At 36.5% G+C, this 12,807-nt stretch overlaps 1 pseudogene; it reads left to right on the top strand.

Moving 5' to 3' along the window:
- The window catches only part of LOC111543257, a 158,703-nt pseudogene that overhangs the window by 44,399 nt on the left and 101,497 nt on the right, over nucleotides 1-12,807 (top strand).

Genomic DNA, 12,807 nt, shown 5'->3' with positions numbered 1-12,807 from the left:
AAGGAAGGAAGGAAGGAAGGAAGGAAGGAAGGAAGGGAGGGAGGAAGAAATTATTGCTAGTGTTTTTAACATTTGCACCACAAGAAAGTTTGGTGACTTAAAAATTTTAAAGGTATGTTACAATGTTTAGCAACGTTTAGCTCTACTACCATTACATATATTAACAGAATTTACTGAAAGCATATCAAATACACACAAATATTTATTTTTTGTCTAGTCAAATTAAACTTAGTAAAGGTAGACTGATAACAGTTTTTTGGTTATATTTTAACATAAAACATGAAAAACAAACACAAAAACATGTTTTCTGTAACATTAAAGGCAAATATATGGAAAAATCCTGTTTTTTTCTTCTTATGGATTCACATTTCCAAAACAGATTTCTTATTTGACAATTTATCCTTCCACAAAGGTGAGGAGGTGGTCAAAATGACAAAATGTTACTAAATCATTAATAACACTGTGTTTCCCAGAGATTAAAAAATTACACTATACATTAAGCTATGTTAGGTTGGGATTATTATCCTAATACTGTGAAGACAAATTTGCATTAAGTCACACATTTTTATGTGTGAAGTACAAACAGTGAATTATCTTTATAAAATGGAAGAAAATTGCAACTACTTTTCAAATGTAACCTTGACATTTTGAAAAGTGCAGTAATGGATCTGTCCCCATGGAGACAAATATTTTACCCCTTATTTCTGCAACCAAAATTCAGCACATTATATCCCGATCGGATCCAGTCTTTATACTCTGTCTTGGGGGTTTAAATGATTACAAAAATGTGTCCAAGATAATAGTAAAGATTTGCAATGAATGTTTTCATTCTCCACCCTTCCAATTGATACTGTATGTTATCTTTTTTTTTTTTTTCTTTAACCTCAGGTTTTTCAAGATAAAATTTGTTTTTATTCAATAAAAAATAAGATTCAGTATAAAGGAAAAGTATGTGAGACCTCAAAAGCGGTCGCAAGTCCTGGGACTAGGAATTGTATCCAATGGTTCTCTCTGCCAGCAGGACACATTTCTGGAGATAAAGATCACTTACAAATATTCAGAGTTTGCCTGCATTTTATTATTGACAACCACAAAATGGAAGAAATGTTTAGATTCATAAAAATGAACATTTGTCACTATGTACCATTATTTTCTTTTTTTTTTTTTTGTTATTTACATTAACGGAGATAATATATAAAAACATGCTTTACTCAGTGTCTAAAAAAATTAGTTGTTCAATAGGTATTCGTTCAGTTTTGTAAGGTTTTATTTGTTCATTAGTTTATTTTTTCCCTTTACATTTTGAAAAATATATTAACTTAAAAATTCTAATTAGTGTTGTTAAAAAACAGACCTCATATTTATCATGCATAGTACTTTGTAAATCTCTAGAAGAAATTTCAATGAATCTAACCACTGGCATGTATATTGTTATTGGTAGCTTTATACATGTGATTCATCAAAATTTTAAAAAAATGTGTGTGTGTGTGTTGAGGGATGGGAGAACTTAGACTTTTTTCATAACCATGACAATATACTTGACGTAAGCACATTTTTTTCTTATGTTTCAATGTCCTCTGTCTTAGGACCTGGCTTTTTAGGGCACTATAGAACTCTCTGAAATATCTCTGCAAACCCTGAGTAATTTCACCTCAACCCCTCATAACAAGACATCTAAACAGCAGAACCACATAGTTAACACAATTTATTTTATGTATCTTTTTTTTAACCTAACTTATTTTTCCTCATTGAAATTTGTGGTATAATTAGAAATGTATTTGGTTTTTGTCTCCAGTTTCAGGCATTAAGGTTCTGAAAGCCTTGGAATTTCCTGAGTCACAGGAGTGTCTTTTGTTATTCATCTTGAAGCCCTCTGGATCACACATGAGGTTTTGCTAATGAGGTGGCTTAGGATGGGGCCCCTAGAGAGCCTCAGGTTGGGGCTGCTCACCAGAAAGACAAATGAAATGATCAGAATCCTGTACTTTTTATCCATATTCACTGCCTTCCCAGAAAGCTGCTGCTGGTAAAGCTATACAATTCTTGAACAAGGAGATTTGAAGAGCTTGTGGATTGGTGAAGGTATCCACATTCTTGGAGAGTGGTGCTCCCCACCTCCACAGGGACTAATGCCCCTGTGCTGGGGACCCCTCCAGATCTTACCCTATGTACCCCTTCATCTAGCTGTTCCTCTGGATTCTTTAAAATAATCTTTATAATAAGCTGACAAACATGAGTAAAGTGTTTTCCTGAGTTCTGTAAGCCATTCTAGTAGAATTATTAAACCCCAAGGATAGTTGTGGGAACCCCCAATTTATAGCCAGTTGGTCAGAAGCATAGGAGACCCTGACTTGTGACTGGCATCTGAAGTGGCTCCCGTCTTGTGGTACTGAGCCCTTTTACTTGTAAGATCTGAGGGTAATTCCAGGAAGATAGTGTCAGAATTGAATTGAATTGTAGGACCGCCAACTGGTTTTAGAGAATCGATTGGTGTGAGGGAAAATATATCACACATTTTGGTGATCTAAGGTGAAGCATAGAAGTGTGTGAGTATAGAAGAAAAAACAGCTTGTTTTCTCAGAAAATTATCAGCACTTGGTAAAAATAATTTATGGGAGCCATTTGTTTTAGACTGAGCTCCTGAATTAGACCCTAACAGATCATACCAAACCAAAATGGAGGCACTCATGCTAAGTAACACATAATCAAATTGAAACATTTAATTACCAGGTAGATTCCCAAACTGACCAATTTTTCTTGAAAACAGAAGACTCCCAACAACCCATCAGAGAGTCCACTGTACCTGAGTCAGCATAAAAAAGAAGTTTCCTCTGCTTTAATGCTTGTAAGAAAAGTAAGCTAAAGTAAGCTGATGCTAACCAATCAGTTTTTTTTCTATTTTGTTTCCTTGTTACCTCTTACAAAAAAACCACACTTCAGCCATTTCCCAGTGGATGCTCTCATTCTATTTAGCAAAATGGAGGCTACTTCAATTCATGACTTGTGAATAAAAGGCAACTAGATTTTTGACTAAATTTATTGTAATTTTGTTTCTTGACACACCTAAAGTTATATAATGCATTTGCCTGTTTACTTATGTCCCTCTCCACTAGAATATAAGTTTTATGAAATCAGTAACTGTGTCTCTTTGCTGCTATATTCTCTGCACCGAAACTACACCTGACACATAGTAGATGCCCCACAAGTACTTGTTGAATTAATGAGTAAATAAGCTAATAAATAATAAATATCGGCTGGGCACGGTGGCTCAAGCCTGTAATCCCAGCACTTTGGGAGGCCGAGACGGGCGGATCACGAGGTCAGGAGATCGAGACCATCCTGGCTAACACGGTGAAACCTCGTCTCTACTAAAAAAAAATACAAAAAACTAGCCGGGCAAGGTGGCGGGCGCCTGTAGTCCCAGCTACTCGGGAGGCTGAGGCAGGAGAATGGCGTAAACCCGGGAGGTGGAGTTTGCAGTGAGCTGAGATCCGGCCACTGCACTCCAGCCTGGGCGACAGAGCGAGACTCCGTCTCAAAACAAAAACAAAAACAAAAACAAAACAAAACAAAATAATAATAAATGTCTTCCTGTACTTTATTAATCTTACAGGTGCTAAAAATGTTTACAATGTCAGGGAGGAATACACACATATACATATACAATACTTATACATGAATATATTCATATCCATTTTGTATTTCATTAAAGTCCTACTATAAAATCTTTGCTTAGCTTCTTACACAGAAAACACAGACATCCTGTGTACCTTATCAAACATATAAAGCCACTAGTAGAAAAAAGGTATTTGAATGAATATTTTGTGAGTCATACAAGATAAGTTAATGAATACACTGAATTTTCATCAAGTTTTCTGGTACTTTTAACAGGAAAATTACACTGCTATATTATGTGTACACATTTAGCAAATAAATTTACACATATTCCCTTTAAAATCTGTAATAAAAGATGCTGCTATTACAAATAATTATTAACCTTGTATGAGAGATCTTATTACAGGATAAGAAAATACAAAAACAAGGGTTCTGTGCATCAGTGACTGCTTAAAATGCTTCCAAGTGTCTAAGTAAGAAATAGCTCTTCTCCTTGTCAAGAGTAAACTTAGCACCTGATATTGACCCTTCAGATCTAGTTTAAGATGATGACCATGATGATCACTATCATCATCATCACCATTTTTTTTTTTTTTTTTTTTTTTTTTGAGACGGAGTCTCGCTGTGTCATCAGACTGGAGTGCAGTGGCACCATTTCGGCTCACTGAAACCTCCGCTTCCTGGATTCAAGCAATTCTGCCTCAGCCTCCCGAGTAACCAGGACCACAGGCACGCGCCACCACACCTGGCTAATTTTTGTATTTTAGTAGAGTTGGGGTTTCACCATGTTGGCCAGGATGCTCTCGATCTCTTGACCTCGTGATCTGCCCACCTTGGCCTCCCAAAGTGCTGGGATTACAGGTGTGAGCCACCGCGCCCAGCCCATCATCATCTTTTGTGGACAAATAGTCATCATTATCATCATCATCATCATCACCCCTTTAATGGACAAATCATGTTTCCAAAAATCTCTGAAAACTGAAATTGCGTGTGTGTGTGTGTGTGTAATTTCAGTTGGTAGTAAAATCCTCTCCTGACCAGATCTTATTTGTCACTAACACCTGAAATGAAACTCAGATGAAGCTATTTATATTCTTTATTCTGTTTTGTATGAAAGTTAATCTAATTTGCCTCATATTCATGTGGGCCTCCCCAGAACTCATGAGAGATATTATGTAACATATCATATATGATTCTATTACGCAAATTGTGAATTCCATGGGACATACTACCCTGAGGGTATCATGTATGTGACCTGTTAACACAAACACTTATTGATAATATGTTTTATCATATAATCTTTACAATGGTACTAGGAGATAGATACTATTATTCTTCCCAGTTTTTGTCCTTACATAGAGACTTTATTTGAATTTTGAATTTTGTCAATTTTTCCTTTGACATTCTTTCTAGGGGAAAACAAAAGTTTTTTCTTGTCCAGGGATTCAAACCTTTATTACAAGTTCCATTTATTTGTCATGTCACTTTAGTCACTTTTAATCTGGAACAATTCCTATTCCTCAGTTTTTCCTTGTCCTTGATGACATTTTCGAAGGTACTGGTATGTTATTTTGTGGAATGTCACTTGGTTAGGGTTTGCCTGTTGTTTCCTCATCAGTACACTGATGGAGTTTGGCAGGAGCATCACAGAAGGGATTTTATGTCCTCAGTGCATCACATCATGGGGTCTGTTTATCCCATTGCTGTTGATATCAATCACACTCCCTTGAATGAAGTGGCGTATACCAATTTTTTCCACTATAATAATTAGTTATGATATCTTGTGGGGGAAGATCTGTGGAAATATCCTCTTTCTCATTACATTTTCACCAATTAGTTTTAGCATCCATTGATGATTCTTCCTGAAACAATTATCACTCATATGGTTGTGAAGTGGCAGTTTTCTAATTCCATCATTTTTCCTACATTTATAAGTTGGAATTCTACCATAAAAAATTCAGTTTAAAAAAAAAAAAGCATTTTCTTTTCTTGTCATTGCATCTATTAAAAGACTTTTAAACATCTCACTACTTCTGCTTTATGCTTATACATATTTTACACCCTCCAAACACCTGATGCATTATTTCCTTTTGCAAAACCCTTGCAGACTTTCCTTAATTGGCTGATTGCTTAGATGAGTGTTGAGTAGTCCCATCTGGAAGAGTCCTGTTCAGTCTCAGAGGATTGTGGGAGTTCTGGAAAAAACTTTGGAACCGGAGAAGTCTGTCCCCAAATCAATTCAGCCTCTTACTCTCTGATAAACCTTAAACAAATGATAGACCTTCTCAGGGTCTTACTCTTATTCTTGTCTCTTTGAAGGCAGAAACCATGTCTTTATTCTACTGTGGGTACGTAAGTTCACCCACAGCTAGAGTCTGTTGAACTTAACCACAGTAGTTCTCCCTTATGATTAGGGAATACAGGCTAAGACTCCCATAGATGCCTGAAGTCACTAGTAGAACCACCCTAATTGCTCTCAGTCAGAATATGATTCTGTTTATGTCTTCCACCCACAAATCTAATGACTTTGTTTTTTGTATCTCAACCAAGCACTCATTATGCACTATAGTTGCAACTTTTGCAATTTGGGGCATGACTGGAAAACTAGCATGAATTCCTGTTTTCTTCACAATTTCATAGATAGATTAGTTCTTAGTGTAGATTTTAGGATTTTTTTCCTTATTGAGAACTTTCTCCTTTTCATTTAAAGGAAGCACTTTATGGCTTCTCTTTGGCATAGTCAAACTACTCTTGTGCTTTGGGATCATTATTGAGTAAAATAAGAGTGACTTGAACTCAAGCACAGAGATACCGTGACAGGCAATCTGATAACTGAGTTGGCTACTGCATGACTAAAGGGCAGGAGAGCATCACAGTGTGGCTATGTTGGACAAAAGGATGATTCACAGGACAAAGTGGCTTGCATGAGATTTCATCAGAATACTCAGAATGGCAAGCAATTTAAAATCTATGAATTGTTTATTTCTGGAATTTTCCATTTAGTATTTTTGACCCACGGTTGACAATGGGTAACTAAAACCACCGACACCAAAACCATGGACAAGGGAAACTACTGCACCTATCTTCTGCACCACTACTAGTCCATTTCCTCTTTTTGATTCATTTAAAGAATTGCTGTTTTTAAATCTTTTATAGGATCTTAGAAATTTTGTTGGAGGCCACTTAGTTTTTGGTTTATACTTATCTTTCTACACTTTATGATTTCCTCTTTTTACATAGGTATGCTTCTACTTTAAATCCTACATAGTTCTACTTCGATATTTTTATGATTCCCAAGTAAGAAATGAGAAGACTGAATGACAAAGAAGTTTAATAACCTAACCCTAAGATCACACAGCTTGTGGATGTTCAACTCCGGCAGCATGGATTCAAAACTTGTATCTCTAACCAATACTGTCTCTCCATTCTAATGCTTCTCACATTTTTTTACTATGAAAAAAAAAAACCAAATACTTTTGACTATATTCACCCTAAGATAACTAACTGCACCTTCACTCCATTCATTTAATTGGAAAAAACCGTCTGTACTCTCATTTAAGATTTGGAATGTATACACCGCAATAAAATGTAGAGGCCCTTTTTAGTACTTTATTCTTTTCTATTCCAACCCTTCTGCCCTTTTTAACTACAATTTTTTCTTTCTTGACAACTTTAATCTGGTTTTGTCCTCTTTCTACCCCTCTGTGAATGTCTTCTTTTTTTAATTTTATTTTTGTTGTTGTAGTATTATACCTCACAAAATATAAGTATTCCATCAAGCTAAATGCTCATTTTTTAAAATTGTCTCTTTACACTAGGTGTAAGTATTAGTTCCTAGCTTGGAAGCGAAGACACCCCACTTGAAAGGCTCTAGATGGTTGTTTACTCACCAGTTAGTGAGCTCTGTGACTGGTCTATGTCCATATCTGAGAGCCAGAGTGAAAGAAACCAGAGTGATCCGTGGCATCTAGAAATAGACAGGCTCCCCTTCTTAGTGAAAAAGAATGCGAATTTCACCAACTCTTAACTGCCAAAGAATACAGTGTCTTCAGTCCATTGAAAGGAATCTCGCACTACTCGAGGCAATTTGGGCATTCAGGAAATCACAGGAAATCATCAACAGGTCTGAGTAAAGTCTTGCTATTGTAAGTTTGGCCCTCTTGAGGACTAAGCTCTTGGCTGGCAGGGTCTGGTAATTATTCTATCCTGAGCCTTTATTTATTAGGCTGATGTAAAAGTTATCACAATTTTTGTCATTAAAAGTAATGACAAAAATTAGGCCTGGTGTGGTGGCTCACGCCTGTAATCCCAGCACTTTGGGAGGCCAAGGTAGGTGGATCACGAGGTCAAGAGGTCGAGATCATCCTGGCCAACATGGTGAATCTCCGTGTCTACTAAAAATACAAAAATTAGCCAGGCATGGTGGTGGGTGCCTGTAGTACCAGCTACTCAGGAGACTGAGGCAAGAGAATCGCTTGAACCCAGGAGGCAGAGGTCACAGCGAGCCGAGATGGCATCACTGCACTCCAGCCTGGTGACAGAGTGAGACTCTGTCTTAAAAAAAAAAAAAGGAATGGCAAAACTTTCTTTCAGTACATAAAAGGATTCTGAATGTGGCAAATGATAACAAAAAGTATTTCCTTCCAAATTAAATACTTTAGTCTATGGCAGAAGGAGATAGGTATATCTGAGAGAAGGATGCTTTTCAAGATACATATCACTTCGTCCCTGTGAAGAAGAAAGCTGCAGAAAAGTTTGTTATTGAATATTTACATTCTAATTCTAGCTCTCAACCAATCCAATGGGTAAATGGGAAACTAAGCACTTCCTTTATGCCTAGCACTGTTTATTTACATTTTTTATTTGTAAAACCAGAGAATCTGCCAAATTATAGCATCAACTATGAAGCTGTATGCATAATACATTTTATTAAAAGATATGCATATATTACACATACACAAAAACATAAGTTTTATATATGAATCATGTAGAATATATAAAAGATAAAGGGTAATTTTAGAATGGCTAAAATGTATCACAAGCAAAAATATATATGTGTGTATAGATATTACACACACATACCTATGAACTGGTTTCAATAAAAGCATCCACATGTATGAATGTATATAAGAAGAATAAATTCCTAGAAGGAAAGAAAACTTGTTATAAATAAAAACAAAGTTCAATGAAATAATCTTCGAAGTAATAACAATGGAAAAATAAACAACAATATAAGGCCAGATACATAAGAGTACTACCAAAGGTAGGAAGGCTGTTAGTGCATAACTATATCATAAACAGAAATGAAGTTTTAGTACAGAAGTGCAGCTTAATTCAAATCTTGAAAGCAAAGGGCATCATTAAATTCCATTAGCACTCAGAAACAATTGTATTGCTGCATCTCTTTTAATCTGAATGTGCACTCTTCCAATTATTTATTATTTTTATTTTTAGAAAAAGGAAGGTTTTTAGAGTTTAATAAGGGAAATGTTAGTATTACCTTTTCCAATATAGTTAAGCAAAAAGGTGCATATATTAATAACCTATCAAGAACTATTTTTACGATGCCTCTTTGAACAGAATGCTTCTCACATGTAAAAGTTTTAGTGGATACATTTTGCTCTATATTTCTTTCTTTTTAAAATTTGTGAGTGGGAAATACATTTATATGGTTCAAAATTCACAGTGATATGGAAACGTAAACACAAAACGGCAAGTTCACAACTTTTCTAGAACTCAAAGTTGTAGTGCTGAAGCTATAGCACAGCCATTTGGTCTAAACATCTAAGAAAGGTCTAGAGCCTGCATGGAAACACACGGCACAAGTAGGGGCTTTACCAGGACAAAATGCATCTGGAAAACAAGAAGAAGGGTTCAGCCAGGGCCTTTAGCAAATTTATGGATGGTGAATGTGCACCCTGGCAAGAGAAAGCAAAGTCCCTGGGGACCCAAACCTGGGGAGTCTGCCAACTGAGGATACATGGAAAATTTTGGTAGACTCCTAGGAATTTTCTTTGTGTCGCAAAACTGGGAGAAAAAACAGAAGCCATTATGGGGGAGGGGCCATCTCAAATCTCATCTGAGACATTTCTTCTCTATCTTCCCTAACCAAGCTAAAATCTTAATCTGTTAGAAGAATGTCAGCATACACCAGTGCTCTTAGAGCACTGCAGAAAACCCACTGCAGACAGGGAAAGAAAACTGGAGAAACAAAATCTCAGCTCTGGAAAGGGAGAACATATACTGGACTCAGAATTACTGTGCAATCTACATCACTGGCATAAAGGAAAACAATGCCTAATACACAGACTTAATTAGAACAATAGCAACCCAGAGCAACCCTACCCCTTCCCACCAAACACACACAACACAGTCAATCTCTCTCTCTCTCTCTCTGTCTCTCTTTCTCTCTCCCCCCAGAATAAAAAGCATCAAGTGGGGCTGGCGGGTGGATTGCCTGAGGTCAGGGGTTCAAGACCAGCCTGGCCAACATGTTGAAACCCCATCTCTACTAAAAATACAAAAAAATTAGCCATGTGTGGTGGCAGGCACCTGTAATCTCAGCTACTTGGGAGGCTGAGGCAGGAGAGTCGCTTGAACCCAGAAGGAAGTTGCAGTGAGCTGAGATCACGCCATTGCACTCTAGCCTGGGCAACAGGAACAAAACTCTGTCTCGAAGAAGAAGGAGGAGGAGAAGGAGAAGGAGAAGAAAAGTAATTTGCAAAATACAAATCCTCCCTAAGGCCCAGCAAAGAGGGAAGACCAAAAGATAAGGAAGGAGCAGATATGGAAATAAAAAGCCTTGTGAAGGATCTGGATTAAAAATAAATAAATAAAAATAAAACTAAAAATAAAAAATAAAAAAGCAAAGTAAATAAATAAAAAGCCGTCCGAGAGCCCCTACCCTAAACACAAAGTATCACTATAATTTTGAAACTGTAGGACACCAAGGTTAACTAAAGCAACAACAAACCCCAAACCAGCTTTAACAGATTAATTGTTCTCAATCTCACATACTAGGGTCTTAGCAGGAAGAAAGGCATGCCCATTCCCAGGCACATAAACTATTTACTTCTCTCTCTTATATTCTATACAAGGTGTTCACCTTTTAAGAATACATTAGGAAGCATTAAAAAAAAGTCAAGAAAAATAAGACAATACTAAGAAACTGAGCAATCATCATAACTAAACTCAGTTATGACACAGCATTGAGACTATATGAAAGGGATCTGAAACAACTATAATTGATATGTTAAAGGCTCTAAAGGAAACAATAACATGCATGACAGGTAGTTACATTTAACAAAGATATAGAAATTATAGGGAAAATGTAGAAACACTAAAAATACAAAACACAGTGACAGAGAGGAAGAATGGCGTTAAAGGGCTTAGTGGTAAGCTACACAGAGTCAAGGAAAGACTCCATACACTTGAAAATAGGCCTGCAGAAATCACCGGAAATCACATTGAAGTGAGTGGGGAAGAGTTAACCTAAATAACTCTGGAAAACAGTGTTTTGCCTGGATAATGTAAGACTTGAGAAAGACACAAAGAACCGTACAGAAACACTGTATGACCCTTCTCTCTAACACAGACTAATTTCCAGGATGAAGGGCATCACCAGAGGGCAGTTCTGAAACTGCAGCCCAGTTTGGTGAAAGGAAATTCACTCCACCTATAATCTGCTTCTGTCTTTCTGTCTCACCTAAGCCGAAAAAAGCCATAATCAATCAACAAGAAAGAGGGCTTCAAGGAAATACGTGGTCAGTTTCCTTTATCTGCAATTTTGTTTTCTGCAGTTTCAGTTACCTGCGGACAACTGTACTCAACTGCAGTTCAAAAATATTAAATAAAAAATTTCAGAAATAAACAATTTGTAAGTTTTAAATTGCAAGTCATTCTCAGCAGCGTAATGAAATCTTCACTGTTCCACTACTTCCTGTTCAATACATGATCATCCCTTTATCCAGCATATCCACGCTCTGTAGGTTACCGGCCCATTAGTCACGTAGTAGTAGCCATCTCAGTTATCAGATGGACTATCATGGTATTGCAGTGTTTATATCCAGGTAACCCTTATTTTACTTCATGATGGACCCCCACACCATAATGATGCTGACGTATTGTTATACTTGTTCTACTTCATTATTGTTATTAATATCTTACTATACTTAATATATGAATTAAATTTTATCATAGGTAGATATATATATAGGAAAGCACATATTATATATGGGATTTGGTGTTACCTATGGTTTCAGGAATCTAATGGGGGTCTTGGAATATATCCCTTTTGGATAAGGTGGTGGGGAGGGGGACTACTGCAATGGAAACACTAGTGCTGGAGAAGGACTAGAAAACAAGAAGGGCAAAAGCTCTATCCCAGGAGGAGAAGCAGAAACACTTCATTAACCAGATTCCCAAGACATAAGACCATTAAAACACTGAGATTTATTCAGAAGATTCCAGCAGACTCCCTCTCCTCCACAACCCATCATAGCTCTAACAAGCTTTCAGGAATAATAGCAGTGGATTACAACTTAAAGAGCTACAAGACACAGGCTCCCTCTAAAGAGCAGTACAAAGGGAAACAAAGCCAAGTATGGAGGAAAAAAATTAGCTTACTACAGTAATTGGAAGCCTCTGTGTCTGTAGCTAAAATAAACATTAAATGCACTCCAACTCCTAGCTAGATTAACATAAATCCTCATACTGAAGGCCTATTTACTTCAGTAACTATTATCCTATACAACATATCTGATTTCAACAAAATTTACAACGTATGTCAAAAGGCAAGAATAAGCACTGTCTGAAGAAACAAAGCAAGCATCAGAATCTGACTCAGATATTAAAAAGATATTGGAGTTATCTAATAGGAAATTTAAAATAACTGTGATTACAATGATAAGGGCTCTCCTGGAAAAAGTAGACAACATGCAAGACCAGATGAAATGTCAGTAAAGAGACGGAGACTATAGGAATCAAAAGGAAATGCTAAAAGTAAAAAAACTTAGTGTCAGAAATAAAGACCACCTTTGATGAGTTAATCCATAGACTGAGGCTGAGGGGAGAATCTGTAAATTTCAGCATAAGTAAACAGAAATATTTGAAATGAAATGCAAAGAAGAAAAAAAAGGAGGAGGAGAATAGAATAGAATAGAATAGAATAGAATAGAATAGAATAGAATAGAA

This window comes from Piliocolobus tephrosceles, chromosome 14, assembly GCF_002776525.5.
Source record: "Piliocolobus tephrosceles isolate RC106 chromosome 14, ASM277652v3, whole genome shotgun sequence".
NCBI lineage: Eukaryota > Metazoa > Chordata > Mammalia > Primates > Cercopithecidae > Piliocolobus > Piliocolobus tephrosceles.
This window is presented reverse-complemented; position numbering and strand designations above follow the sequence as displayed.